This window comes from Schistocerca gregaria, chromosome 1, assembly GCF_023897955.1.
Source record: "Schistocerca gregaria isolate iqSchGreg1 chromosome 1, iqSchGreg1.2, whole genome shotgun sequence".
In the NCBI taxonomy this organism is placed as follows: domain Eukaryota; kingdom Metazoa; phylum Arthropoda; class Insecta; order Orthoptera; family Acrididae; genus Schistocerca; species Schistocerca gregaria.
In genome coordinates, this window is record NC_064920.1 from 1,036,099,150 (window position 1) to 1,036,106,150 (window position 7,001).

The window sequence follows — 7,001 nt, forward strand, 5'->3', positions numbered from 1 at the left end:
TTGCCGTCAAGCTCGCCGCACGACTCATGAGTCGTCACCAGAAAGACCTTCGCCTGTCAATCTGTAAAGAGCTTTCGGATAGCGCAGATGAGGAAGAGATGTTCCTTAAGAGAATCATAAAATGGGTCAAATGGCTCTGAGCACTATGGGACTTAACTTCTGAGGTCATCAGTCCCCTAGAACATAGAACTACTTAAACCTAACTAACCTAAGGACATCACACACATCCATACCCAAGGCAGGATTCGACACTGCGACCGTAGCGGTCGAACGGTTCCAGACTGTAGCGCCTAGAATCGCTCGGCCACCCCGGCCGGCAACGGAATCAGAACTGGTGATGAGCCGTGGGTCTATGGTTATGATGTTGAGGCCAAGGTTCAGTCTTCACAGTGGGTCAGGAAAGGTTCTCTAAGACCAAAAAAACTCGTCGGGTCACTACAGGCCAAAATATCAAAGCCATGCTGATTTTGAGGGATTACTTCATCATGAATTCGCACCACAGGTACAAAGTTTAATCGATGGTCCTATCGAGACGTGTTGCGAAGCCTGCTACAAAACGTGAGAAAGAAACGGCCTGAAATAAGGCGAGGCAATTCATGATTCTTGCATCACGATAACGAACGCGCGAATTCGTCCCTGTTGGTGCGTGACTATTGCACAAAAAGCTAAATCACTGTGCTGCTTCATCCTCCGTACTCTTCAGACCTGGCCCCTGGCCTTTGCTTCCGGAGTTGAAAACCCCATTGAAAGGACGAAGCTTAGCAACGATAGATGAGATAAAATAAAATTCGCAGACAGCATTTCGTGCGATCCAACGAGAGGCGTACCAAGACTGCTTCCGGAAGTGGAAATAGCGTTGGGAGCGATGTATCAGTTGTCTTGTTGCGTATTTAGAAGGAGACAATGCACAATAAGTCAAAGGTTTGGGTACAAAAATGTGCGCCGAGTTTCCAGAGACAGGGGTATAGCGACGTCAGTGCAGTTAACTACGGCGGCAGGTAGAACTGACAACCGTTAAAAACAGATATACATTCGACCAGTTGTAACGCAGTGACTTTCTCAAGCACAAAACGCACGTGGCAAGGCCATGGCATCTGTCCAGACGAGTCTTTACCTCGGAGGAAGAGAGAGTAATAAAACTAATCCTTTAGTTTCGACCACAGATTCGAACTCCAAACATAATTCCAAGTAAACTGATTCCTAACTCAGACCAGTCGAATAATTGCTTAAAAGGTAATCAAAGTTAATTACTGAATTAGGCACTCCGTCTTCAGGCCACAAGTGGCCCATCGGGACCATCCGACAACCGTGTCACCCTCTGTTGAGGATGAGGATAGGAGGGGTGTGTGATCAGCACACCGCTCTACCGGTCGTCTTGATGCTTTTCTTTTACCGGAGCCGCTACTATTCGGTCGAGTAGGTCCTCAATTGGCATCAAGAGGCTGGGTGCACCCCGAAAAATGGCAACAGCGCATGGCGGCCGGATGGTCATCCATCCAAGTGCCGGCCACGCCCGACAGCGCTTAACTTCGGTGATCTCACGGGAACCGGTGTGTCCACTGTGGCAAGGCCGTTGCCCAATTACTGAACTGATACTGCTAAATTAATTTTCCGAACTCCACAAGACACTACGAAGGTATTTTCTACATGGAGGATCCTAGATTGGAGGAGTTTAAATAATACAGAAAACTCCCAAGATAGCGAAATATAGCTTGGTTTCCTGGCCTTAACTGCGAGTCGTTGTTGAAGCCACGCGGTAGAGGAGCCACACACAGTACTCGCACGTTCTGAGAATTCGCGCCAGTTCAGGTCACCCAACTTGAGGGCCGGAACTCGGCCACTCCAGGCGGCAGGACAGCAGGAACGGTTCCACCTCTCACCGCTGCTAGTTTGACTACAAGAACCTTTTCATGTACCGCGGTGGTGCACTGTGGCAGATCGACCCGATTCTTTATACACTGAAGAGCCAAAGAAACTAATACACCTGCCCAATATCGTATAGGGCCCCCGAGAGCACACAGAAGTGGGGCAACGCGACAGCGCGTGGACTTGACTAATGTCTGAAGTAGTGCTGGAGGGAATTGACGCCATGAATCCTGTAGGGCTGTCCATAAACCCGTAAGAGTTCGAGGGGTTGAGATCCCATCTGAACAGTACGTTGCAAGGCATCCCAGATATGCTCAATAATGTTCACGTCTAGGGAGTTTGGTGGCCAGCGGAAGTGTTTAAACTCAAAAAAATTGTTCCAGGACCCACTCTGCAGCAATTATGGGACTGTTGGCTGTCGCATTGTCCTGCTGGATTTGCCCAAGTTCGTCGGAATGCATAATGGAGATGAATGGATGCATGTGATCTGACAGCGTGCTTACGTACGTGTCACCTGTCAGAGTCGTATCTAGACGTAGCAGGGGTTCCACATCATTCCAACTGCACAAGCCCCACATCATTACAGAGTCTCCACCAGCTTGTACAGTCCCATGCTTACATGCAGTGTCCATGAATTCATGTGGTTGTCTCCGTATGCGTAAACGTCCATCTGCTCGATACAATTTGATACGAGACTAGTGCTACCAGATAAAATGTTTCCAGTCATCAACAGTCCATTGTTGATGTTGACGGGCCCAGGCGAGGCTCAAATGGTTCAAATGGCTCTGAGCACTATGGGACTTAACATCAGAGGTCATTCGTCCCCTAGAACTTAGTACTACTTAAAGCGAGTGGGCCTTCGACTGCGAAAGCCCATATCGATGAAGTTTCGTTGAATGGCCCAGCATTGAAGTCTGTAGCAATTTGCGGAAGGGTTGCACTTCTATCACGTTAAACGATTCTGTTCAGTCGTCGTTGGTCCCGTTCTTGCAGGATCTTTTTAAGGCCGCAGTGATGTTAGAGGTGATGTTTTGCAGGCTTCCTAATATTCACAGTACACTCGTGAAATGGCGGTACGGGAAAATCCCCGTTTCATTGCTATCTTGGAGATGCTGTGTGCCAACGCACGTGCGCCGACTGTAACATCACGTTCAAACTCACATAAATCTTGATAACCTGCCATTGTAGCAGCAGTAACCGATCTAAGAACTGTGGCGCACACTTGTTGTCTTATATAGGCGCTGCCGACGGCAGCGCTTTATTCTGCCTGTTTACGTATCTCTATATTTGAATACGCATGCCAATACCAGTTTCCTTGTGGCTTCAGTGTGTAACCTGGGAAGCAGCTCTTCAGACTATTCCATTGCAGTTTCTAGTGATGTCAAGACCGCATGGTTCACTGTGTAGCAGTTACCGCCATTTAGTTGTTAGTCATCTGCGAAACACTCCTGACGTTTAAAATTACTAAGCACATCGCAATTACAGTGGTTGCGACTGTATTGCAGCTACGTCTGCGTTGCAAAAGACTGGCGCTGCACATCGACATGTAGCGTGGTAAGCTGTTTCGGCCGACCCCTGTTACAGTTGTCATAAACGTGACCCAAGGTTCGTTTCTTCTGTTTAATGATACATGTAATTTCATTTTTGTGCTCTCTTTGGGGACGATTCTTTATTCTGAAGACAGCTTTGTCGTGTGAACTTGTGTATTTAAACTTGTCTTGGAGCAAGTCTATCGCTCGTCAACGGCTACATTCTGGGAGTGACAATTTATGGAGACACGTGACAGGGCTACCTCTCACTTATGTGTTCATTTTTGAACACACCCTTCTCCAAATTATCCCGGCTTTCGTTGTCTGTAGCTTCCCTGCTGCCCCTTTTGTAAATCATTTTGTTACTAGACTACGAAACACCAGCTGTAAGCAACGAAGTCCGACGTCTGGGACAGAAGACCCGCTGGTGAGTGATCTGCTAGGGAAAAATGTTAGACGGTACTTCTTTGCTAATCTGATACAGTTACATCCACCAACACCCAAAAGCTACACAGTCAGTTGTGAGCAGGCAGTGTTAGTAGCGGACGTGCCACAGTGGTGTGTCAACGTTGTTGGGTAACAGATCCCAACGTAACTCCTCAAAATCTAGTGTTCAAGACCACTCCCCAGAATGTTTCGAATAAGAGAAAAATGTGTTTAAAGTTTATCCCACACACTTTGAATCTCGAACAGAAACAACGACGCCTGCAAGCGGCCGCGACTTGACTAAAATGAAAAACACCGACTATTATTTTCTGCACAAAATATCACAAGTGACGAATTCCAACCCACCACAAGAGGGCAATGTGCAGAAATTTCTTGAAGGGTGAATACTTCGACGACACAACCGGTATTGATGCCAGTGTGACCTACGAGCTGAACAACATCGCAAAAAAGACTTTTCTGACCGTTTGACTCTGTTATATGAACATTATGGGCCCTGTAGTCAAGAGGGGGAATACTGTGTAGAGCACCACTCCCTAAACTTTTCTCTATTTTTGTATTAATCCACTCTCGAAGATTCTTGAACTTTCTGCATACGTCTACGCTCAACAGAGTGTTTCCGTGAGGTGCCAGTTTGAGCAACACCAGATTTTTAAGATCGCGAAGTTGGAGTCACGAACGATGGCGGCCGACTTTAGGCTTATCTGCGCAACTATATCACGTGTTTTCCGACAGCCAATGGGCGTGCAGTACTGTCGTGAACGCTCTGCTGTGAATGCCGTAGCTAATGCGAGCATTGAAAGTGATCTTAACGAGTTGTTTAGTGAATTTTGATTCCATTTGTTGCGACTTGTCATCGCTGATTGTAGTGTAAAGTGATAAACTCTGCATAAGCAAGCGAGAGAAATGATATGCAGATTCGATGAACCCTCTGACAGGCACTTAAATGTGATTTGCAGAGTATCCACGTAGATGTAGATATACGCTTTCTTCAATCAGAAAGCACGCGTATGCGCGTACCGCATTGGATTTTCTGTAAATTGAACGATTGCTGCGGCGTGTCGCGTTTCGCTCAACTAAAACATCCAAGAACGGTTGCGTCCTTTCCATCTCCATCTGACAAAAAATTTATTGTTGGAGTGGACACCGTTCATGTGATCGACGAACCGCTGGAGCGCAATTTCACCATGAGGCCATATCAAGAAAGTGTCGTCAGCGTACCTTAGGAAGTAATATGGACGAAACATGACAGAGTACTGAGCTAGCACGTCAAAGTACTTCTTGGAGCCAGCCCTGGAAGTCAATGGTTATTTGCTCGTAATGACGATAGCGGAGACAACTACCGAAAGCTGAAATATTTTATTCGGAGTAACGCGACTTGTAAACCGAATTTTTTTTTATTCATTATGGAGGACCAAGACCGCTCAAGCGATTCTGAATGAAAACAACACTACGTTTCAGAGTGTCAAATAGTTAACAGTTTCTGATGAGTTTTACCTCGATGCACATACTTTAGTCTTGTTTTCTTTTCTTGTAAGTAATATTAAATTTTTATTCTATGCCGCGCGGGATTAGCCGAGCGGTCTGAGGTGCTGCAGTCATGTACTGTGTGGCTGGTCGCGGCGGAGGATCGAGTCCTCCCTCGGGCATGGGTGTGTGTGTTTGTCCTTTGGATAGGTGTAAGCTTAGAGATTGATGACCTTAGCAGTTAAGTCCCAAAAGATTTCACACACATTTTTTTTTAAAATTCCAACTTTTGATACAACAGATACTGTTCTCTACGTTGCAGGCTATAAAAGTGTCTATCCAAAGCAGTAACAATGGGAATCTCAATTGCCACAGCGGTACGTTCAAGTTGTGTCGGACAAAGCACTTTCGGAATCTGCTGAAGAAAACAGATACTATAAAAAATTAATATTTGAAGTTTTTTTTTCTTTAAGAGACAACAATGGAAAACACACGACATAAATAGGATAAAAATAGTTTGAAGCCGCAGCAAAAAGGTCAGACTTCTCGAAATAGCTGTCAGGTAAGCGACTGAGAAGTATGCAGTTCTACGAAGCATGACAGACGATAGACCTAAAACTCTGCGAGAAAATAAAGAGCCTATGAAGCATGTTTTAGAAAATAACAATCTTTTCCCGAAAACATGGAACAGTCAACAGGAAACAATACTGTACCTTCACTTAAACCTTCGAAGAGCACTGCATGAGAACTGTGTCCCGAGTTAACTCAACTATTTTTATTGCACATGTGATAAATGTTTCACTGAAGATTGAAGCACTGTTTTGATTTAGGTCTGTTCTGTTCAAAACTTTAACTTAATAACTTTTTGCTTATTTGAACAAACTTTCATCCGACGTGAAAAGTTAGTACTAACATACATAAAGTGTACTTAATTAAGTTTAATGTTTATAACCATTTACGGTCCATCTAAAAGATTTTGTATAAAAAATACCTTTTTCACACGTTACAGTTTCGTGTCCGATACAACTCTCCAGCCTTTTCAGCGACCAAAATACAAAGTGTGGAAAAATGAAAAGAAGAAAAAAATCAACGAAGGGATATTCATATGACACTGAGTTGCATAACTCTGTTAAGTAACACATAACAATGTTTAGTCCAAAGAATGTCACGATACAACCTCCAGAAAAAATTCTAATTTCAAAAAAGCATACGTGTCACTAGCTAACCTTCCCTCACACATTGCTGAATAGCAGTACTGCAGTTCCAGACGCGCAAGGTGTCTGTTCCGTGTGAACGCAGTGGCACATGCCTAGGACGAACTATTCGTTTTGTTGTTAAGTGTTGAGTACACGCGACATGAGGAAAAAGGAAACTTGAGAAGCCGGCGTGTCGCAACACTTCGGAAAAACCGACATGAAATACAATGTGGAACGACGAGAATCTTGGACATGCGTCATCATATTGAGATTCCATTGCAAATGAGGAAGCAGGGTTTGGAATAAACCACAAGAATGTTAAAACAGACTAGGGATTCAGACGTCTTGGGACATGAGGGTGGTCTTCGGGATATTGAGTGAAAGACTGCTCGATGGATGTAGGGAGTGATAGTTCCAAACGTAGCGCCGACCCCTCGCGCTATCTGACGTCACCAGCCCGGTAGCGGAGGCAACAAGATATACGGGCCCTGCAACGAGC

At 45.1% G+C, this 7,001-nt stretch overlaps 1 pseudogene; it reads right to left on the bottom strand.

Moving 5' to 3' along the window:
* Positions 1-1,461: 1,461 nt before the first annotated feature.
* LOC126291069 (5S ribosomal RNA) lies at positions 1,462-1,578 on the bottom strand (annotated as a pseudogene).
* Between the last annotated feature and the right edge of the window lie 5,423 nt (positions 1,579-7,001).